Raw genomic sequence first — 25,600 nt, 5'->3', positions numbered from 1 at the left:
GAAGAGCTCTTATAGCTATTTTGATTGGAAATATTTAAAATTATCCATGTTTACAATTGAGAGCTGTGGTAAAGATATTTCTAATCTAACACAAGAGCAATGCTTCATTCTGATATTCACACATCATACCTGCCAGTTCTTCCCAACATTAGCAAGCATTCAGATCCCCTGGACTTTAAAACAACATTAAGACCCATGTACTTGCTTTCTGATAAACAGAATGGGAGAAAACAGTCAAAAACTATGAAACTGATAAATGATTAGTGTCCAGAATCTATGAAGACTTCAAGAAAAACAACAACAACACAAATAATTCAGTTAAGAAATGAGCAAAGGGGCTGGTGCCGCAGCTCACTAGGCTAATCCTCCGCCTGTGGCGCTGGCACCCCAGGTTCTAGTCCCAGTTGGGGCACTGGTTCTGTCCTGGTTTCTCCTCTTCCAGTCCAGCTCTCTGCTGTGGCCTGGGAATGCAGTGGAGGATGGCCAATTCCTTGGGCCCTGCACCCGCATGGGAGACCAGGAGAAAGCACCTGGCTCCTGGATTCGGATCGGCACAGTGTGCCAGCCATAGTGGCCATTTGGGGGGTGAACCAATGGAAGGATGACCTTTCTGTCTCTCTCTCTCACTGTCTAACTCTGCCTGTTAAAAAAAAAAAATGAGCAAAGGACTTGAACAGGCATTTTCCAAAAGAGTAAATTCAAATAGCCAACAGACACATAAAAAATGCACTAGCCATCAGAGAAATACAAACCACACCAGAAAAAGTTTTCACCCCCAAACAACAAATGCTGGCGAGGATGTGGGGGAAAATGTACCCTAATCCACTCTTGGTGGAATTATAATCTGGTACAGCTACTGTGGAATACAGCACAGAGATACCTCAGAAATCTGAATATAGATATACCGTCTGAACCAAACATCCCACTCCTGGGAATTTAGCCGAAGGAAGTGAAATCAGCATATGAAAAAGTTATCTGTACCCCATGTTTATTGCAGCTCAGTCCACAATAGCTAAAATATGTAATCAATCCAGATGTCCGTCAACTGAAGACTGGATAAAGAAATTATGGTATATGTACACCATGGAATACTACATAATGGTAAAAAAATGAAATACTGCCATTTTCAACAACATAGATGCAGCTGGAAACCATTATACTTATTGAAATGAGCCAGTCTCCAAAAAAAAAAAGCACAAATACTATATGTTATCCCTGATCTGTGGTAACTAAGAGTACCTAAAATGCAATCTATAGAAATTGACACTTTGAGATGTGATGATTTTGAGCAGTCCTTGTCTCAACTGTTGAAGAAGAGTTTTGCTTCCCCCCCCCATACTATTTGTTGAACTCTTTACTTAGTGAGGGGTTAATTTTATGAGTACAAAGTTAATTGAAAATAGATCTTTGGCAGCCAGCACTATGGCACAGGTAAATCCTCTGCCTTTTTGGAATGGATCATATGTGCTGGCTTCCCATATGCTTGCCAGTTCTAGTCCTGGCTGCTCCTCTTCAGGTCCAGCTCTCAGCTACGGCTTGGGAAAGCAGTACAAAATGGCCTAAGCACTTGGGCACCTGCACCCGTGTGGGAGACCCAGAAGAACCTGGCTCCTGGCTTTGGATCGGCCCAGCACCGGCTATTGCAGCCATTTGGGGAATGAACCAGCTGATTGAAGACCTTTCTCTTGGTCTCTCCCTCTCAAATAAATAAATAAAATTTTAAAAAACAAGAAGGAAAATAGGTCTTTGTAAAAATAAGAATGGGAATAGGAGAGGAAGGGGGAAGAACTGTGAGAGTGTAGGTTAGAGGGATGGTAGGATGGAAAGAATCACTGTGTTCTCAAATTGTATATGAAATACATGAAGTTTGTATACCTTAAATAAAAGGTTTCTAGGTTAAGAAATGGAAAAAAATGTGTCCAACTAAAAAACAAAAGGAAAATTCAAGTGTGACTCTGAAAAAGATTGGTCTTATCTAAACTTGTGTTGGAAAGTATCAATTGTAAGAGTAGCTTTAAATTTTCAATGATGGGCCATGAAAGGCAGTAAAGGACCAAGGACCACATCCAGCAAAAAGTGATTCCTCCATATAGAATCTGAACTCATAAAACAAAGCCTACCTACTTACTCAGGGAAAAAAACTGTTCATTGGAAGGTTGTTTTTTTAACTCTTTTTTAAATAAATGAGATCACTTTCCATCAAAATTGTTCACACTAGTTAATTCTAGGTCATCCGTTAATGTTCGTGTATTTCATGTTTCACAGTGAATCAAAGAACTTTTCCAATTTTATCTTAAGTACCACTAAATCTGTCTACTTCCCTTCATCATTAGTTAACATCTGTCCCTACCTCTTTAGCAGAATCCCTAACAACTGTTCTTTACTGTGTGAATTATCATGTGACTGTCTTTTTTTTAATATTTTATTTTCTTGAAAGATAGAGTTATAGACAGCGAGAGTGAGAGACAGAGAGAAAGGTCTTCCATCTGCTGGTTCACTCCTTGAATGGTCACAACAGTTGGAGCTGTGCTGATCTGAAGCCGGGAGCTTCTTCTGGGTTCCATGCAGGTGCAGGGGCACAAGTACTTGGGTCATTTTCTATTGCTTTCCCAGGCCACAGCAGAGAGCTGGATTGGAAGAGGAGCAGCGAGGACAAGAATCAGTGCCCATACGGGATGCCAGTGCTGTAGTTGGCGGATTATCCTGTGCTACAGTGCCGGCCCTTGTCTTATACTTTTAAAGACTAAGAGCATTTTTGAAATGGATCAGATGTGCTGATACCTACCATATTTAAAATTATACCTGAAAATTAGAAAGCATGTTTTTATTAACACCCCTCAATGTTTATTAGATATCATTTATGAAAAATCTGTTTTCTGAAACACAGAATATTGAAAAATATTGAGACATAAATATATTGAAAAATATTGAAACAGAAATATATTGAGCAGAATGTCATATTTTTCTAATTTTTCAAGCCTCTTAAATGTCTAACTCAATAGAAGACAACTGTATTATTATATTTTTCATTTCAAGGGATCATAATTTTTTTTGTTTGACATAAATGAAAACAATCCAGCCTCACAAAGGTATACAAGTATAGTCAGGAAGGGGAAGGGTATTTCAGTAGTTTAGATAACTATAAATATTCTTATCTTCATCAAAACTCGACAAGTAGTCATTTTAAAAGCTAATTTCAGTATGATTCTCAATTCATAGCAACTAACTTTTTCTACTATGTTACATTAAAATGCATTGACCTGTCTTACACTTTGATTGGATTCTTTTCCCATTGGTAAATTTATATTGTAATGCATTGCTCATTTGAAATATATTGAGTTATATACCTAAAGATATCTTCCAAAAATGATTGCCTGGAGTGTGGGGGAAACAGAAGAGGTCAACGTGAGAGGAAAGAGAAATACAGAATGACTGCTAATAGTTATGGAATTTCTTTTGTGTGATGAAAATGTTCTATAATTGATTTTGGGGATAGTTCATAACTGGGGGAAGATGGTGACCACTGGAATATAAATTTTAAATGGGTTATCTATACGATATACAAATTTTATGTCAAGAAAGCTGTTGAAAATTTTAATTATATGCTACTGAAGCAACAAACTTTACACTATTACTATTGATGTTATTAGAATGTTTTTAATTAATAGGGAGAAGTCAAGCTTATGAAAGTGGATAAAACCTTTTTAAAATTTGGATACTGGGGGACAGTAGGCATAGTCAGTTAGGATGTGACTTGGGAGATGCATCCCATGTCACAGTGCCTGGGATTTGATCCTGGCCTGGGAGGCAGCAGGTGATGGCTTAAGTACTTGGATCACCACCACCTACATCTGAAATTCAGATTGACTTCCTAGTTCCTGGCCTCAGCCCCTGACTCCTATATCTGAGTAGTGAACCAGCAGATGGAGTATCTCTGAGTCTTACTCTCTGTGTGTGTATATATTTCTGCCTTTTTATAAATGAATTTTTAAAATTAATTTTTTCTGTATGCTTAGAAATTAAACATTTATTCCAGGCATTAATTATTCTTAGTTGTTTTCCTTGATGACATAGTTATAGCACATTTATTTTCAAAAACTGTCTGTTCTCCTGACTGAACACCAAAAAGGAAACCTCCTGAAGTGAAATGGACACTATGAGAAATGGTGACTTGATCAGCATAGCCCTGACTGCTAATGGACAACTTAATACATTATCCCTCTTAGTATTTTTTTTGTCTGTTCTACTTAATATGACTGGTTTAATTCTGTAATTATCACACAGTTATTCTTCAGTGTTGAAAATTAACTGAAATGTGATCCCTGTTAAACATAAGAGTGGGAATAAGAGAGGGAAGAGATGTATAATTTGGGGCATGCTCGTGCTGACTTGCCCCAATTGGTAGAGTTGGAAACATACGAGGGGATTCCAATTCAATCCCATCAAGGTGGCATGTGCCAATGCCATCTCACTAGTCCAAGTGATCAATTTCAGTTCACAATTGATCATAATGAAAGGACTAAGAGTCAAAGGGAGCACATAAACAAGTCTAGTACCTGCTAACACTAACCGATAGAATAAATAAAGGGGAGAGTGATCCAACATGGGAAGTGAGATACTCAGCAGACTCATAGAATGGCGCATGTCCTAAATAGCACTCTGGCCTCAGAATCAGCCCTAAAGGCACTCGGATCTGGCTGAAAAGCCCATGAGAGTATTTCAGGCATGGAAAGCCAAGACACTCTGGCAAAAAGATCTCTGTGAGTGAGATCCCAGTGGAAAGAACAGGTCTTCAAAGAGGGAGGTGCCTTTCTCTGAAGGGAGGAGAGAACCTCCACTTTGACTATGACCATGTCTAAACAAGATAAGAGTCGGAGAACTCAAGGGGCTTCCATAGCCTTGGAAACTCATGACTGGTGCATAGGGAGATTACTGATGCCATAAACAGGAGTGGCAATTTGTAAAGTCAACAACAGGAGTCACTGTGCACTTACTCCTCATGTAGGATCTCTGTCCTTAATGTGCTGTACACTGAGGCTTAATGCTATAACGAGTACTCAAACAGTATATTTCACTTTGTGTTTCTATGTGGGTGCAAACGATTGAAATCTTTACTTAATGTACACTAAACTGATCTTCTGTAAAAAAAAAAAAAAAAAAAAAGAAATTATCAATTCCCAACTTGACTCTCACTGGGATTAAACATGACAATAGGTCTGCTCTGATTTCATCATCATTTAAAAAAAATCATCTATTATTTTTCACTTTATGTTTCTGTGTGGGAGCAAGCTGTTGAAATCCTTACTTAAGGTATACTAAGCTGATCTTCTGTATATTAAGATAATCGAAAATGAATCTTGATGTGAATGGAAGGGGAGAGGGAGTGGGAAAGGGGAGGGTTGTGGGTGGGAGGGACAGTATGGGGGGGGAAGCCATTGTAACCCATGAGTCGTACTTTGGAAATTTATATTCATTAAATAAAAGATAAAAAACAAACAAACAAACAAAAAAAAAACTGTCTGTTGTCTGCAAAATGCTGAAGCCTTAACAGTTATCATTTGTCTGTCAATTATTCTTTCAAGTGAAAATTGTGTTGCATGGAAGAAGTGGTTAGGGAATTTGACACTTGAACATCTGTGTGTTTTCTTGGAAAAAAACATCATGCTTTAACATGTATCAAAATGCTTTATATACTTCATTAGAGATAATATTAAAAAGATCACAAAGGTTGAAATTTATTAAAATTAATGCTTTTTACTATTCATCAAGAGCATTCTTGAGAAAAACCAGTGTTCCGTTCATTTGTCTTGTTTTCCTGCAAGGGCATGTTAGTAAAGAAGAGTAATACTGGTTCAGTTAGTGGCACCTACCTTAAGAGATGCCAAGTACCAGCAGTTTTACTCACCATTGCATTACCCGTGTAAATGCTATGAAGTAAAAAAAGGCAAAGAACATTAAGAATTAGTAGGAAATTGATTTTAATATCAGTATTCCATCAGGTTTCCATGAATCAAACTTGAACACCACTACTATAGTAGAATGATCTTCAAACAAGCAAAATTTTCAGATGCCTATGTTATTTCTATTAACATTAAAAGAAAATAACTTACTCCCACCACACACTCATGCACTATTACTTCATGCTGTTTCAAAGTAGAAGAGAAAATATAAACCTATTAAAATTCCCAAGAGTAAGCAACCCTTAATGTTCAGGATTCACTAGCATTAACTAATATTCACAGCACTGTTGTGGGAATGACACTCAAAGTTTAAGTTCTTTCCTTTTACTGCTATGTCTCAGAACATTACTTCTGGGGCCAGCATTGTGGCACAATGGGGTAAGCCACTGCCTACAACACCAGTATTCCACATATATGCTCATTCCAGTTCCTGGCTGCTCCACTTCCAATCCTGTTTCTTGCTAATATGCCTAAGAAAGCAGCAGTAGATGGCCCAAGTACTTGAGTGCTGCTATTCATGTGGGAGACCTAGATGGATTGAGTTCCAGGCTCCTGGCTTTGGCCTTGCCCAGCCCTGGTCATTCTGGCCATTTGGGGAGTGAACCAGCAGATGGAAGATCTCCTTCTATCTCTGTCTCTCCCTCTAACTCTGCCTTTAAAATAAATAAATAAATCTCTCTTAAAAAAGAACATCATTTTGCTCCAACTCATGCTTAACACTTTTCCCCACCTTGAAGATTCACTGCATCAGATTTTTCTATCAGATAACATTTTGGGCAAGAATGTGGTCAGAAAAAATAGGTTTATAATGTTTATTATGATAAGAATATGACGTAACTAAATTTTAATTCAAGATAAAATAGGAGTTAACATTGTGGTACAGTGGGTTGAGTTAACACCTGTGATGCCAGCACCCCATATGAGCACTGGTTTGAGTCCAGGCTTCACTCCATCATACCCAGGTCCCTGCTATTATTCCTGGGAAAGCAATGGAAGACTGCCCACGTGCTCGGGTCTCTGCCACCAATTTGGGAGGTCTGGATGGAGTTTTAGGCTCTTGGCTTCAGCCTGGCTCAGCTCCAGCATTACGGCCATTTGAGGAATGACCCAGCAGTTGGAAGATCTCTGTCTTTCCATCTCTCTCTCTTCCACTGCTCCGATAGGGGATGCAGGTGTACCAAGCAGCATGTGAACTGCTGTGAACTGCCAAACACACACCCTGAAACTTCATCTTTAACATGTAGTTCTGTTGGACAGACTCTAACATTTTTTTTAACTTAAGTAATACCATTATTAGAATATATACAAAATATACATAGTAAAATAATTTACTATTTTAAATAGTATCCATAGTTTTGATTCCTTTATAAATTGGTACTGCTGTATCATATGAGTTTTTTTTTAAAGAAAGTTGGATTCACATGATAACAAAGCTCCTATCTTCTCGCAAAACGCAGCTTTTATTATTATAATGGAACAAAGAAAAATCACAACATACTGAAAAGAATTTAAACCCAACACTTAGAATTTTGCAAATACAAATGGATGGAAGGTCAATAATGAAACTGGAAGAAATAAATTTTTTTGAGTGTTCAATTTATGCCAGGGTGGTTATATTCATTATTTCATCATCATTTTAAAACCACTTTTGACTATTTTATATTATTTATTAATTCCAAGTTACAGAGGGGAAAAATACCTGTGATACCAACTATAGGAATTTTGTCAAATAAGCCAAAAAGTACGTGGTAGATTTGTAGATGATCCCACTCTGCCTACTTCCAATTAATGCCTTTCTATTGCATTGTGTCTTATTCGGAATTCATTCCTAGGACTAATCTAATAATGTCAACCTTTCCTGAAACTGGAAATATCACAGCTAACAGTCCTATAAAGTCAAATTATTGGCTTTTGTGATAATAGATTTAATATTTGCTCACTTGATTTGTGAGGAGGGTTTCAAAGTCATCCTCATTATAGTTATTTAGTCATGTAAACAGCCTCTTCAGACGTTTCTTCTGACTACTAAAATTATTTCTCAAATCCACTGGTACTCAAGGAATGTTAATTCATCCTTGGATTTGAACAGGTGGGAGAAAATGTCTGGGTAAATATAATGGGGATTATTTGGCAAGGTAAGTAATTAATGCTAATTTGATGATAACATCCATGCAAGCTAAATAGGTGGAAAGTAATGTGTCAGCAAAACTAATGAGTTACATAAACAAACTTCCAAAGCAAGTTGGTCAGAGTTCAAGAAAGCTGATGTTTGGATTTTAACATTCAGATCAGACAATAAAAAGAGAGTCAGATTTCACTTGGCATCTCAGTATTTGTCAGGAAAGACTGATGGCTGATGACATTGTTCCCATATCCAGCACTACACAATCATTTTTCTTCACTAGATTTAACCATCAGCTATTTGTGTGCTAAGAAGAAACTGAAACATGTTGTGAAGCAGAGAAAGGATCTATGTAACATCTCTATGTTTTACTTATATGAAAGAAAAGACAAATACAAGGTGGAAATATGACTTCATAATACTCATATTAGCATATTAAAACAATGGCGTGGGTGCTGTTGATTGAATAATTGTCCCTCAATATGTCCAGATCTTAATCTCCAGAAACTAGAGTTATCTTGTATGGCAAAGTATTTGTGGGTATGATTAGATTAAGGATCTGGAGATGATGGGGTTATCCTGGAATATTGGATAGACCCTAAATGTGATTGCAAAGATTCTTTTAAAAAGGTCCAAATAGTGAGATCAAAAGGAACAAAAAATATTTCAAAAGAAGCCAAAAGTTGGAGTGCTGTTAAGGAAGGGAGCATGAGCCAAGGTACTGAGGCAAGCCTCCAGGAGCCTTCAGTGGCAATGGATGACAGGGAGCCTTAGAGAGCTACAGAAGTATTCAGCTCTGCAGACACCTTGACACTGGTCCAACAAAACTAATTTCAAACTTTATCATAGCTTCAAAATTCACTATAAAAGAATAAATTTCTGTTAGTAACAGAAACATAATGCACATGGACTATCAGATTCAGGTACAAAACAAAAAAAAATTTTATGGAATTTTTAATGACAAAATGCAAAACAAAGGAAAAGAGGCAATTAAACACCATAGACCAGTGAATAGAATGCTCTAGGATAGATTGTTTTCTGCCAGCGTGCTCCATTGCTCTGCAGGGTGATAATGAGGAAGCCAGAGATATAAGTCAGAGTCATGAGGAAATGGGGTAAAAGAATTTGATATAAAAAGAAGTAGAAGGCACTAGATATCACAGTAATTTTTGAAACAAGAAAGGCTCATGGTGAGATGTGTCATTCCACCCTTCTGCCAAAAAGTAAAGAGCAGTAAGGAAAATAATCAGAGTATTTCAAGGAAAGTGACAGGCTTCAGGGGAATTTGGATTATGGAAGCATGCAATCCCTTATGAAGAAAATACAAGGGATTAATTTATACAAGTCCAGTGTGGATGATCATTCCTCTAATGGTAACATACACTCAAGAGTTGACTCTTGAGGCAGTGCTGTGGGGTAGCAGGTAAAGCCACTGCCAGCAGCTCTATCGTCCCGTATTGGTGCCAGTTCTATTCCCAGCTACTCCACTTGCAGTCTAGCTTCTTGATAATGCATCTGGGAAAGCAGTAGAAGATGGCCCAAGTCCTTAGGCCCCTGCACCCATGTAAGAGACTCAGATGAAGCTCCTGGCTCCTGGCTCCTGGCTCCTGGCTTTGGCCTGGACATTGCAGCCATTTGGGAAGTGAACCAGCAAATGGTTCTCTTTCTCTCTCCTTCTCTATAACTCTTTCAAATAACAAATCTTTTTAAAAAAGAAAGAAAATAAAAATTTAAAGAGAGCTGAATCTACTGAATTTTTTTTGAAAATGCTAATTATAACTGTAAGGCTAATGGTATAGGTGAATTGACACATAAGATAACAAGGAGACAAATTTAGGAAAGTTAAAGATTTACTTAGAAACTTAGGGTTATACTGACAGAGAAGGTATTTACCATTATTCTTACACTCAAAAATATATCTGATATACTGAATTTAATCATGGTTGGTAAATGTCACTTGTATTTCTGTGAGATGTTTTCATATGCAGTGTTACATCAATGCACAGTTGAAGAATAACTTTTGAGGTCACAAAAAAGGAAACTTGCTTATTGGGGTAAAAAGGATAATTTTTAGCTAAAATTTAATGGAAGTAAGAGTCAATAAGCATCTAGTACTGTCAGGATTTTTTCCATCTGTGAGGTATGCTTTACTATTCACTTGATCTCTAAGATAATGGTTATTCAAAGAGTAACTGTCAGTGAATATGGTAGTGTAAGAACTTCTGAAAAGTCTCTCCTCCATAAACACTATTCTCCAATTCTTGCATTTGTATAATGCTGCACATAAAAACATCTCACAGAAATGAAAGTGACATTTACCAACTTTATGCTTAAGTCAGTATCTCGTGGATTTATTCTTGTGTATAGAAAGGGAAATATTTTAGTAGATCTTTAATTGTCCGATCCACATTTTTCAGAACTCTGTAAAAATTCAAAGACTTTTTGGCACCCACACTTGAGGATGGTTTATTCAAAAACTATAACTGCATCTCAATAATAACAGCAAGTTTTATGATATTTTACCCTGCCTTTATTCTGTCCTCTTTCTCCAGGTCTATGATAACCTTTAAAAACCACAGCTTACAATCCTTGTGAAAAACAGCAGTCTGACAACCACTTGAAGGTGCAAAATGAGATGGAGTTCCTGCGAAGTCTATTCCCCAAAATTTTCATTTCGTGACCTTTCTGGAAGCTTCCATTTATAAGATTGTCTACATTTGACCTGGCTAGGAGATCACCAAATACAAAAAGCCTTTTTCTCTTTGGCCAGAGAGACAATTACATAACTGTGAGACTCCTTGATTTGGTAAATAATATCTGGGGCAAATAATGGGCTAACTGTATATTGTAAATGAAAAATCTGGGGAATGAGGTTAACAGGCGGCTTTGACAATCTCTGGCATATTCCCTGGAGTCTGGAAGGAAATTTGCATTTCATGGCTGTTTGCATGCCTAGGCTGGACACACGCATAAGAAGTCCAGAGAAGACCTGCAGCTCTCACCTCTTGCTAATGTGTTGGCTCTGTGCAAGCAGAAAGTGAAGGCAAACGCAGAACTGTAAATTTCCTGTCAGATCCTTGAAGGCATGCCAAACACACACACATTCACAAACACATGCACACACACGAACACACAATCCCTTGACAAAGACTGTGAGATTTACTGGTTCAGACATTCAAGGAAATATTTATGCAAGTATTAGCTAGCCCATAGGCTAATCAAGCAAACATTTTAAGGCTGCACATGAATAACAAAGAATAAAGATTTTACATGATACATTGAGAAATTCACATACACAAAGAAAACAAAAAGTAAAATATCAGAGAAAGGAATGTGATTTTTAGATTGCTGCATTACATTCTTTGTAAATGTAAAATGTCCAGCTCTCAATGGCAACAAAAAATAAAACACAAAGAAAATAGGAAGTGTGATCCAAGCAATGGAAAAGTCCATCCAAAGGAGCACACAGATTGGATTTATTAGTCTAATCAGCTATTTTATATTCAAAGAACTAGAGAATGCTGTCAAAAAACTAAGAAAAACACTGAAGATGATACATACCCAAACAGAAAATATCAAAAGGTTTGGAAATCATAAAAGAATTAAGTAGAACTTTTGGGGTTGAAAATAATAATGCCTGAGATAAAAAAAAAATTATTAAGCAGATTTGAACAGGGAGAATAAAAATATTATAAGAAAGTAGGAATAAATCTTGATCTAAGTCCAGCAGTGGTCCACTGAATGTTACACCGAATGTGTAAGCTAACAAGGAAATAAATGGTAAATTGGATGTAATCCAAATTTTTAAAAGGTTTTGCTTCAAAGGGGCCTATCCTTGGTCTAGGATCTATTATAGCGGTATAATGCTATTTTTTTACAGCATCTACATTTAATATAGCATTTTTATAATAAATGTAGCGATATCAGCATGAATATCCTATTAAAGAGCCAGTACAGGGTAGAGATAGATTTTAAAAAAGAAAAACTAATTCATCTTACAAAGCCATTATTTACCTTTTAATATTTTTCACTATTATGATTACTCATGTGTATCTTAAAGTCTCTGTATTCCATGATAAACTTTTACCAAACCATTTAACACAGAAATCAGCTTATAATTAATTGGATAGACTCATTGATAAGGCCAGTCACTTTCCTGAGAGTTAACTCCTCAGGAGAATTTAACTCAATCTCCCAATACCTCTGACCATCAGTAAGGTTTTTATCATGTGAATTTTCTACCTAATGTAGTTGAATCTGATCAAGAATTGTAGTGGTCACTCTAGGTCACAGTAAGTTCATGGTACAATTTACTTTTATTATTGTGCAACTCAGGAAAATTACAGAGATATTCACTATGATTTCCCAACCAAATCCACTGTTTCTTGTATGGCAAATGTATCTCTATGCTATACTGATGGTATTATTAAGTTGACCACACTTTTCCTAATTCTGGTTTCAAGTCAGGTGTGGAAAAGCCCAGTCACTTTCTCTCACTTCCCAGACTTATACTGAGACTGGATTCCGCTATGTGCTGTTACATAGTAGAGCCTACCTTCTTCCTGTAGGGAGATTACAAACATTAAGAATAATTCCTAGGCCGGCACCGCGGCTCACTAGGCTAATCCTCCACCTTGCGGTGCCGGCACACCGGGTTCTAGTCCCGGTCGGGGTGCCGGATTCTGTCCCGGTTGCCCCTCTTCCAGGCCAGCTCTCTGCTGTGGCCAGGGAGTGCAGTGGAGGATGGCCCAAGTGCTTGGGCCCTGCACCCCATGGGAGACCAGGATAAGTACCTGGCTCCTGCCATCGGATCGGCGTGGTGCGCTAGCCGCAGCACGCCAGCCACAGCGGCCATTAGAGAGTGAACCAACGGCAAAGGAAGACCTTTCTCTCTGTCTCTCTCTCTTACTGTCCACTCTGCCTGTCAAAAAAAAAAAAAAAAAAAAAAAAAAAAAAAAAAAAGAATAATTCCTAACCCTGTGAAACGTCCAGCAGTGCATGGCTTATTTTGATGTAGAGTTGAGGCAATGCAGCCATAGTTGATGTAAATTAGAAGTGCTCCTAGCATCTTCCGTAAGTTTGGAAGTCCATGAGATTCCATTGAGTGTGTTCCGCAAATTCTATATCCAACTCCCTGCTACTGTGCCTGGGAAAGCAGCAGAGGATGGTCCAAGTACTTGGGCTCCTATACCTATGTGGGAGTCCTGGAAGAAACTCCTGGATCCTGGGTTCAGACTGGCCCAACTCGAGCTGTTTTGGCCATTTGAGATGGAAGATCTCTCTCTCTATATATTTGCATATAACTCTCTTTCAAATAAACAAATGAATCCTTTATTTAAAAAAGACTTTGGTTTCCACTCCAGCACTGTGAATATATTTACATACATTTCTTAGTAAGTATTTAAATGTTTTAATCCCCTGTCCTTTTTTGATTCTCTTGTGAATCAATTTATTTTTTTTTTAGCATCTTTAAAACATTCTACAAGGTGAAGCTGAAACAACAAATCTGATAGGGCTTTTGTACTGCTTTGACTTTTTCAACAGTAAGCTTAAATGTGGTACCCATGCAGAAGGGGCCCACTGAATCACTTTTACCAAGTCTTGAGAAAGGGGAATAATAATTGAATGAACATCTTAACCATCAGAAAGCAAATCAAGCATGGCTTCAATTGAACCTGTCGCTCCCCCTCTTCGTGGAGGAACGACATAGGACCCTGTGTTGTTCTTTTGTCTGCTCGGCCCTTCCCGGGTTTGCTGCTGGTTCTTCCACGGTTGGCTACCAACCCTTCCACCTCCGTGGAAGGGCGGTTCCCCCTGGCCACATTCCCCACTTCCGCGGGGGAGCGGCACACCGCCGGCCGGCTCTCTCGGGGGCTGCACAGGTGTTCCCTCAGATGTTCCCCTTAGATGTTCCTGGTGCATGTTGTCTCTCTCCTCCTTTATAGTCCTCTTCCACCAATCCCAACTCTGCTACCCACACGCCGAGTACGCTGCTCTCCTCCAATCAGGAGTAGGTCCTACAATTTACTGGTTGAACTGGAGGCAGCTGTGTAGAAGCTGTTTCTCCCTTCTCAGCGTGGGAAGAGCAGATGCATAGAATAAGTCTTAATTCCAGTAACAGTCTAGTCCGAGTTGCTCCCAGTTGCTCCCAACAGAACCATATCACCAGACATTTTTCTGGGGGGAGTTCCACCACAAGACATTATGATATACTTGACATTTGAAGGAATACAATTCCCTTTCACAAGATAAAAGAGTTTGATACAAAATTTTATCTGGTCAATCGAGTTAGACTTGCTCTCACGAACAATCCATTGTATCTAGACCTCATAGCATGGTGCCTCAGAAAGTATTTGAAAATATAGAATTAAAATGTTTATTTTGGTAAAAATATTTTTGACATCCATGTACTAATTTCTTTTTATGTTATGTATTTTCCATGAGCTTTCTGAAGATCCCTTCCAGAAATAAGGCATTAGTGATTTTTCTGTTGTCAACTCCACTTACCACATCAATCCAAATATTTTTCTCCATTTTGTAGCACTCAAAACCAAGGAATTTTATCATTTTCCAGTAAATGCTCTGGAGGTTATTAATCTTTAAAAATTCATTATTCTTCCTTAAATGAAGATTTTCCTCTTCAGTTTTGAGATTAGATATTCCTCAGAGTTTATAAGTTTTAATAACAAAATTCCCTTTCAATCTCTTTTACTGTTGCAATACCTAAACTTGATTGGAATTATTTAAGTGGCTCCTTCAACCACTAGATTTTTACAAGAAAGTAAGAAATTAAAATGATGTCTTTAATTTTTTGATGTTATTCACAAAATTAGTTGACTCAAAAATTTGATTTTTAAGAAAGCTGTATTTTTTACCTAAAAAGTATCCTATACAATATGCAAAATTATATTAGCTTTATACATTAAGTTAAACTTATACTTTAAATTTTTTAATTTAATATTATATATAAAAGCAGTAGTCTTGATAGTCATTGTCCCTTACACATTAAATACTATCAGCACCAAAAACATATTTTTTATTTTAAAGATTTATTTTATTTACTTGAAAGAGTTATAGGGAGAGGTAGAGACAAAGATGTCTTCCATCCACTGGTTCACTCCCCAGATGGCCGCAAAGGCCGGAGCTGCACCGATCTGAAGCCAGGAGCCAGGAGCTTCTTCCGGGTCTCCCATGTGGGTGCAGGGGCTCAGGGACTTGGCCTACCTTCCACTGCTATCCCAAGCCATAGCAGAAAGCTAGATTGGAAAAGGAGCAGCTGGGACTAGAACTGGTGCCCAAATGGGATGCCAACGCTTCAGGCCAGGGCTTTAATCCACTGCGCCACAGCACTGGCTCCCCAAAACTTTTAAATATGAGGATTTAAAATAACCTTTAGATAAGTAAATTCATGAACTACGTATTTCTTTTCTAGGTTCAAAATGCTGCTTCTACATATTCATGTAACAGAAAACCAAAGTCCTTGCGGACATGAGCCAAATCTGTCATTCAAGTTTTTAGAGAATTATTTCAAACTAGTAGGAACAAAATCATCATAGAAATTTATGAATTCTTGGTTGCCTGGGGGCATGTCTTGAAACATGTTATATAAATTAAACAAAGAATAAGTGTTTGCAGGAACAACAGAGAAGACCGTAAAAACAAATTTCCTTGAAAATAGTGCTCAGAGATTATTCATACATAAAATATATTGAAGAAAGTGAAAAAATACTAGTACAGAAGCAATGCCTTAAAATTTTCCCTTCATGAGAAAGAAGCTTCTGTGCCCATAAAGAGTTAAATGACTGGTAGCATGAATCAGGAAAAGCACAAATCTGGGGAAAAGGAACAAATCGATTTTATAGCACTGATTTTCTACAGCCTCACCCAGATAGCAGTATAATTTATGTGTCCTAGTAAATCAATACACTACAAAAAGTGTCTATGTTTAAACTTCTCTCCTTGTATCAAATGTGCATAATTCTTTGTAAGGTCAGAATATGTTTTTGGATTGATTAAAACAGGAATGTTGATCTATGCATTTTATTTAACATACTCAACAAAGCTATTAAGTAATTATGTGCACAGGATCTTAAGGAGATTAATATACTTTTGCCACTCTACAGATCTTAACATGCATTTAAGGTAAGTTGTAATTGTCATTAATAATAAGCAGCGATATGATTAAAATATAAATGTCCATTGCCGTTCACTATGAAATTGATTTATACCTTGTGTACATGCACTTATCTCCATTGCCACTCTCATTTTATTTACTATCATTAAATTATTAGTCTTGTTTATAAACCCTAGAATAATGCTTGACAGATGGTGAGCATTATATTTTTATATATATCAAATATACTATTATATATAATTTTATATATAATTTAATATATGTTAATATTAATGTTATATAATATAGAAATATTATACATAATTGCTGAATGTCTGAGGAATAAGTGATAATGTGCCTTTTGTGTTTTTACCTCAACATTTATAATTGACAATAATGTGGATTATGCCTCTGTGATACCTTACAGCATCTGTGTCACATTATATCAAAATGCCTAATTATCCCAATTGAAATCTCAATACAGTTATAGCTGCTAATATTATGAGTCTTTTCTCTGCCCATAACAGTGAGCTGCCTATTATAGAAAGCATTGCCAATGCGCACACACAGCATCAAAGTTACTCTGTATTATTATTACTGACACATTCACACATGCTTCCACAAAATGTATACCTATCCTAGATAATATTGGAGAATTATTTTGAAAAACTATTATTATTTACAGTAATATATTTGATATATAGAATATTGGACTTCATCAATATATTTCCTTACCATGTTTTATAAAATATAAAATATAATGCCACATGCTTATTTCTGTACATGAAATCAATAATTTATTTGGGCTTTAAAAACTGATATAAAACATTTGTGAAGGTAACAAAGATATAAGAATGATTAAAGTAAAATTATAGACTGAAGCTTTCTACAAATGTCACCAGGCAGTTTAGAATGCACTATTATTTTTCTTATCATAGTTATCAATGTTAACAGTGCTTTGTAAATTAGATAGAAAAATAATATTTATTCTATAGTTATATAAGTATTTCTGTCATTATGTTTTTATATGAAGAATGTAAAAACAAAGATATTAAGAAATTATTCTGAATTCTATAGATATTTAAAGACAGAGAGACACATCTGTATTTCTCCCAGTGTATCAAGCATGCTTTCAACAGTGACATGGAAACTCACTACTACCCCAGACTGTACTCATATGTGTTTACATTAGAATATTTTAAAGTTCAAAATAACATATGATTTTGGGGGTAAGCCTTCTGCATCATTAAAGTTTATAAAATGAATACTAGTGAGATCTCCAAAATTAGTCCCACTTTTAGCCCAAGATTTAGCAATAGTCACCTTTGAACATTTGTTTAACCATTTTTAAGGAATGATATCTCAATATAAAAAGTATTCTTAAATCTCTGTTGATGATTAATTCACATTGCTTTAGCTCCCCTTGCTGTAGTTACCACCTTCCTTTCTCTTCTGCATAGTTTACTAGTTTTGCTATTTTTAGTCATTTTGGAAACTTTTAAGTGTAAAAACACACGTCTTATGTACTAATTTATTCAGGAGTTTTTAAAGACTCTGTCATATGGGAAAGGGAAACTATTGTTCTGGCACATCACTTCTTTACCCTCTACACAACACAAAATACGTTAGCCACATCACCAAACTTACATTGCTAAAAAGTATAACTATAAATTTCTCCTATAAACGTTTTGAAAATGAACAGATGTAATTTACCTTTATGGTTTTATATGGCAATATATTTATCACAGAATGATATGTAGCATTTCAAGGGTGTTGTTCTGGGTGCTGATTTGGTACAACAGATGAGATACTTGCCTCCCATATCAGATTGCCTGGGTTTGCATCTGACTCCACTTATGATCCAACTTCTTCCTAATGTGAACCCTGGCTTTTGTGAATCAGCTATTGTGACTGAGAGGCAGCAGGTGGTAGCTTAAATATTTGGGTTCCTGTGCCCACAAGGGAAACCCAGATTGGGTTCCAGGCCCAGCCTCTACTATTGTAAGCCTCTGGGAAATAAACTAGACGATAAAAGATTGATGTCTCTCTCTAGCTCTTTCTCTCTCTACTTCTGTCTCTTTGCCTTTATAATAAATATAAAAAGGGGATGTTCCAAGCATCAACATGAAATGAGTCACCATCTTTATTTAACTATAACATATCTTTATTTTGTTTAATTTATGACATATTTTAAACACCACTGTATTATGTGGCTTTTTATTTTTTCTCTTGATATTCTATTTGAAATGCTTTCTTTTATTGCTGTTTTTATTGTTAAAAGGACAAATTATATTTATGCACTTCTATAATTAATTAGGTGTCTCTATTCATTTCTATATTCTGTTTGCAAAATCATAACTTCAGGACCCCTGCCCCATGGTGTGAGTATTCTACTCTACCTTAAGAGTGGACAACACTGTTTAATAAAATGTGACATCATTTAAATGATTTTGTGTATTTGAAGATGTATTTAAGATCCTTCATTAATTGAATGTAAGCTAATCCATAGGAAGAATATCTTACAGGGGCCTTTAAGAAAGTCAGAGACATTTGAAATAAAGGAGTGAAGCAAAATTATATGTCACAGAGTCATCCATGTGCAGACATCTGATGACCCCTAATAGTGAAAGACGTCACAGTTGCTAAACAGCTACAAAGTAGGGACATCAGTCCTACAACTGAAAACAACTGGATTATGTCAACAACCTGAATATGCTTATAAGAGGATATGCAGCTTGAGGCGGAAATCCAACCACTCTCAACACCTTGATATCAGTACTATGAAACAATTAGCGAAGAATTGCATTAAGATTTTGCAAGAATTCTGGTCTACAATTACAAGGTAAAATCCTGTTAAGATTTTCCTTGAATTTTGGTCCACAGAATTATGAGTTAATATATTAGTGTTTTAATTCAATTAGTTTTGAAAAATTATTACATAGTATTAGTAAACTAATATTTTCTGTACTTCATATAAATAATGATGTTTATTTATCCTTGTGATGTATTTATTTTGTTTTTTTCTAACCTCACACAAATTTTGTCAGGTATAGAATCCAGTCATAAAATCGTCTTCAAACAGTACTTCTCTATTTCCATCTAACACCCAAAGTTGGCATCAGTATGGTTCTTGGTCTACTTTTATCTAGGAAAACTCTGAGATCATTTTTATTAATCAGTGACAATAGGTGAGGGGAGAAAGTAAAAGCCAGAGTGCATATGCACTAGAAAGAGAGGTGGGGGGCTGGGGGTGGGGTGAGACAGATGACTCCCCCATCCCTTAGTTCACTCCCCAAATGACCGTGAAAGTCAGGGCTAGGCCAGGCAGAAGCCAGGAACCAGGAATTCCACAGAAATCTCTGGTGTGGGCAATAGAGGCCCATGTGCTTGGGCCATCACCCATATCTTTCCCAGGTGCATTAGCAGGAAGCTGGATCAGAAACTGAGCACCCAGAACTAGAACCAGCACTCAGGTATGGGATGCTAACACTATAAGCTGCAGTTTAACATACTGTGCCACAATGCCAGCCCCAAGGGAAAATATATATATAAATTCAAACACATATATGGTATAATTGTCTGGATTAAGAATAGGTTCAGGTTCATGTTATGAACAATTTTAGAAATGTTTCTAGGGCTCATACTAACCAGATATTTTACCACAGAAAGTAAAATTAATTGTAGATTTCTGTATATTACTTTTGGGTTAACAATAGTTATTGTGGTACAGCACCATGATTATTCTAATAATACAATATAATGAAATAATTATTTGAAGTTTTATTTAAAACTATAAAATTAACCACAGAATATACTTTAAACAATATTACATGTATGTATATTATATGTAACATATGTACAAAATATTTCTTACATATAAAATACTAATAATTTTAAAAGCCATTTTGGATGAGGTAACACTATCATTGTTTATGGTTTTAGTTCATTTGTTATTTAATAAAACTGAAAGAATATTGCTTGTAATACAACTAATGTTAAGCTGTACCTCTGAAATTATATTTAATAAAAATTAATATAAATTCAATTTCTAATACATTTCTTGTTATTCAACTGCTAAATAAAACAGGTTTTTCCATGGTATGTACAACATGGACAACTAAGAGACCCAAGATTTCTTTTCTTTTCAATTAAATTTTTATTTCTTTTCATTTTAATTGGAAGGAGAAAATAGGGTAGGGAGAGAAAGATAAGGAAAGAAATAGTAATCTTCCATCTACGGGCTCACTCCCAAATGCCTGCAACAGTCAGGGATGGACCAGGGCAAAGCCGGTAACCCAGTCTCCCATATGGGTGACAGGGACCCACATACTTACGTCATCATCTGCTGCCTCCCAGGGTGTGCATTTACTTGGAGCTATATCAGAAGTGATGCGGCTGGGATGCAAACTAGGCACTATCATTTGGGATGCTTTTGTCCCAAGAAACAACTTAAGCACTGAACCAAATGCCCCCTCTCCAAATGCTATATTCAATGAGAGTATATTTGCTGACATTGCATGGCACAAGTCTTGCTTGATCTTATTTTAAAGTTGAGAAGATAATAATTATATATTCTTTAACATACTAATTCCAATATTTAATACTGTGAATTGAAAAAGATATTTAATATTTTTCTTTAATAAATTTAGTAACTTCCTTCCTAGTTATAATATCAAGTGGAATTAAAATATATACAAATGATTTTTTGATTAAATATATCTAGGGGAAAAAGATTAGGAATCATTAATAGATACCTGTCCATGAAGCGTAAAGGAAATGAAATTTAAAAAGCTAATTTCAAAAAAAAAAATTAGCACAGAAACAATAATAGGTAATAGTACCTAACCAAAATACATTTTATTAAATCTAACAACCCATTTTTATTTGTGTTATATTTATAAAGGGGAATTTGAGAGTCTTTTAAAAGGCAAGGCAATTTGGCTCATTAGTTACATGTTCAGGTAGTGCATGTAAGATATGAAAATCATAGATGCACCAAATTTCATATAAGTATATATATATGTGTGTGTGTGTGTGTTTCTGTGTTTACACTCAATAGTTATCTACTACAGAAAAAAGAACTTTTATCTTCACACACATTAATTTTATTAATTATACATATCTGAACTCCCACTTAAAAACTTTAATAGCTATATAGTATTATATTAATAACATAAGTTTAATTGTTAACTACTCTTCTGATTATATTTTTAAAATATTACAAGTGGTTCTTTACAGATGCACAGAAAAATGTTCAGGCTCCACAGTTATTTATCGATAGAGAATATCAACAGGTGATGCCACATTTGTTATTTTGTCACTTTTGTGCCTGAGTGTGTTCCCATTGTACCTTGAGTGTCTCCTAAATAGGTTCACTACTTTGTGAACCTATTTTGGCAAAACAAATGTTCCATTCCAAGATACCAGTCGAGGGACCTAAAATTTCAACTCACTCTAAGCATTTTTTCTACTTCAAATTCATGTCTCCCAAACTTTCTCACAATTATATATAACATACATAAAATATATATGTTATATATAACATATATACGATTTCTTTAGTCTTTCAATTGTGAAACACGGACAACACTGGTTGAAGTATTTAGTTTCCTTGTTTATTTTATATAAGATAGTTCTTGACCTACAGTGATCACCTTACTATATTTTGACTTTATGAAGGTGTGAAGATGCTACACATTCAACAGAATCTATGCTTTAAATTTGAATTGTGTTCTTTTCCTGTCCTAGCTATGTGTAGTACAATACTGTCTTGCAACACTGGATAGCAGCAACCAACTGCAGTTTGCAGGGAGTCACTGATCATTAGGGTTACTGTAAAACTCTCTTGTATATTTTACTAGTATTATTACCCTACAATGTATATTGTTTTTAAACTATGATCTTTTGCAGGTTATATATAGTAAATCCACTTTCAACTTACAATATTTTAAATTTTCAGTAAGGTTATCAATATAACTGCATTGCAAGTTGAAGAACATCTGTAGTATGTGTGTATAAACATATTTTGTACAGTGCAATGGATAATTTTGTCAATTTACCTTGGTTATAGGGTACCCAGACATCTAGCCAAACATTATTTTGTCACCAATGGTATTTTGGGTGAGAATAATGCTTAAATTGATAGAGTGAGTGAAGCCAATAGACCTCACTATTATAAGTGGGCCTCATCCAATCCTCTGAAAGTCAAAATCAAGTGTTGATCCACCCCCGAGTAAGAAACAATTCTGCTTGCTTGACTGGCTTTGAACTGAACATTGTTTTTATCCCTGCCTTTGGACTTGACTTAAATATTGGCCTTTTTTTATTTTTGAAAGCCAAAGTTATTTTTATTGGTAAGGCAGAGTGAGAGTGAGAGAGTGAAAGAGAGAGACAGAGATCTTCCAACCCCTGATTTACTCCCCACGTGCCCATAATAGCTGTGGCTGGGCCAGGCCAAATCCTGGAGTCAGCAATTACATCTGGTTCTCCCAGGTTATTAGCAAGGACCTAAGAATTTGCGCCATCTTCTGATGCCTCCTATGGTACACATTATTTGGAAACTGAGTTGGCCCTGTAGGTAGGGCTTACATTTCAGAACTCTAGGGGATCTGTAGAGGGGAGAACCAGAATGGGCCTTGAACATGCTAGCCTTTGGACTGGAATTATATCATTGGCTCTTCTGGTTCTTGGATCTTTAGAATTAGACAGGAATAGCAGTGGCATCTTTCCTGGATCTCCAAATTGCTGACTCAATCTATAGATCTCAGAGCTTGCCACATTCTATTATTGTATGATACTAGTATGGGCAGACATAGATATAGATGATATAGTCATAGGTATAGATGGAGATGATACAAATAAACTTAGACCTAGACCTCAATATAGATATACCATAACATATTGATTTTCCCTGGAGCACCATGACTAATAAACCCAATACTAATATAGTTTATCTAAGTTATTACATTTGTTGTTTGGTATATTTTATGAGGAAACAATTTTTTTCAATTTTAAAATGAAAAATATTCTCTTTGGAACTTTAATTATTAGATTAACTAAAATTAAGCTCTTCCTAACATTAAAATTTTAGTCTTTTATTAACCTTTAAGAAGAGATTATAGTTTTTCACATAGGTAGTTGTATCTCTACTTAACTATAGGTATATGGAATATTTTCTTATCTCTTCTATTTTTAGTAGATGAAAGTTAAAAAGAACAAGTTAAATAATAATTTCCCTTTTAACTTCTCTCCTATCAAGAACACTATCCTAAATTGAGATAGATCACTTTAATAGAGCATCACCATTAATATTATTCATTTTATTAAATGTTAGCAGTTTCATTTATATCAGTCTCACTAGTTATAAACCATTATTTTAATGTTGGTAAATATATATAAAGGCTGTCAAATAATAATATGTCCTTTGAAATTACCTTTTAAAAAATAATTCAGTATTATTTTATGAGGCTCTCTAAACATAGATTTGTATAGATTTATTGCATTCATTTGAGCATCTTTGCTATACGCTATTATGAGAATTAACCAATATTTATTCATTTATTCTGTAAATAAGGAATGGTTAGGTTGTTTGCCACATTTTAGCTTTTACATAATGCTATATTGATCAGGATTCTTTATGTTCCTATAAAGAACTCAGGCCAGGGTCTCCCTGCAAAAGAACCTTTAGAAATGAATTTTTTCATTGAGAAAGTTATTCTCAACTCCACTAGGTACATGTGAATTGTTCTCCAAAGAAAACGTACTCATTACTACTCCACTGGTAATATGTAAGTCTTCATTTGTACCTAGCCAACACTTTGTATAATCAGATTTTAGTGTTTATCAGCTAGTAGATACTAAACTACAATTCATTTATTTGTGTTGTAACTTATCAGCCCTTGATTACCTATGCTTATTAGCTAGCTGGCATTTTCTTTAGATTATCTATGTAAATACTTATCTTTTCATGTAATAGCTTGTTTCTCTTGTTGACATCTAGCTCTTCATATATTTTGCTTTATAGTAACTTGATTTCACACACACATATGCATATATATTCACATTTATACTTGGTTTCTCCTGTAATTTTTAAAGTTATCTCTAGTATACCTTGTTCTATAGATACTAATTTGAAAAAGTCAAATTTATCCTATTTTATTGATTATTTGTATTCTTTATGTATATTTAAGAAATCTTGTCTAAGATACCATAGGGAATATTCTAAATAATTCAGAGTTTTGCTTTTGATATCTAAGTTATTATTCATGTTGAAGAAACTGTTGATAAGATGCGATATATGTATTTACTTATATCCTGCTTTTACATATTCATAGTCTGTTGTACTAGCATCATTAATTTAACTGTTAAATTTTAACTCATTTATTTATAATGACTCTCAGTGTGAAATTACTTTACCAATTAAGACACACAATTACTAAACCAAAAATTATAACAGACAAAGCTTAGGCTATTTTGAAAAGAAAGTTACTTCCATGCTAACAATTGCAATTTTTCCTACATAAAAGAGAATTTCTCAAAAGCTATTGGCCTGAGGGTAGGCAATTGGCACAGCTGTTAAAGCGCTGTAAGAGACACCCATGTTCCACATCAGCGTGCCTGGCTTCCACACCTGGCTCCAGCTCCTCACTGCAGCTTCCCAGAAATGTGCACTCTAGGAGCCAGCAGTGATGGCTCAAGTAATTAGGTTCCAGCCACCTACATGGGAAACCTGGATTGACTTCTAAGCTGTTGGCATCAGCCTTCTGTAACTCCTGCTGTTGCGGGCTTTTGGAGAGTGGGCCAGTGGCTGGAAGTTCTCTCTGCCTGCCTACCTATCCGTATGTCTCTCTCTTTCTCCTCTCTCAATAATAAATAAATAAATGGGAAAGTCACTGCACATATGCCCAATTTCAACCACATTTATTTTACTTCCTTCTCATCATCCAAATTAAACCTAGAGTGGACATTTATTATTCATGTTTTATACAGGAGAAAGCACAAAAGAGATAATTTTTTCCTGTGCCAGGGAACCAGCAACTAGTAAGAAGTCTGGAATATCTAGGAGAGTCTGGTGCAAGGGTCTTCTAGATGAGTGTGTGCCTGGATGGAGTTGGGGGTGGAGGGCACTCAGGCAATAGTGAATCATGCAATCCTCTCAGGAAAAAGTGATGCCTGCTTCCCTCACATCAACCTCTGTGGCCATTCTTGGGATATTTTGTTGCTTTGCTCTTTTGTTCTGTTTTCATTTTCTATTTGAGGATTAAACTATATCCTGTGTAGATATAAATTTATTTCAATTTTTACTTCAGGACACTGTGACTCTGTGGATACTCATTTTCATTCCTGCAAAATATTTGGCATAAATAAAAAGATGCTGTTAAAAAAATCTGGACAGCCAATGGTGGG

General features: G+C 35.7%; 1 long non-coding RNA gene across 2 annotated transcripts in view; it reads right to left on the bottom strand.

The window, feature by feature from the left end:
* Nucleotides 1-5,399: 5,399 nt before the first annotated feature.
* LOC103351201 (uncharacterized) overlaps nt 5,400-25,600 on the bottom strand; it is a 306,632-nt gene continuing 286,431 nt past the window's right edge. For both annotated transcript variants that reach the window (XR_016217365.1, XR_016217366.1), the window contains one exon: nt 5,400-5,927. This is a non-coding gene — a long non-coding RNA (uncharacterized LOC103351201). The remainder of the gene's footprint in view (nt 5,928-25,600) is intronic.

The sequence above is a fragment of the Oryctolagus cuniculus genome, chromosome 12 (assembly GCF_051225735.1).
Source record: "Oryctolagus cuniculus isolate XC-2025 breed Fujian yellow rabbit chromosome 12, ASM5122573v1, whole genome shotgun sequence".
NCBI lineage: Eukaryota > Metazoa > Chordata > Mammalia > Lagomorpha > Leporidae > Oryctolagus > Oryctolagus cuniculus.
The sequence above is the reverse complement of the archived record's forward strand: the minus strand, read 5'-3'. Positions and strand labels throughout refer to the sequence as shown.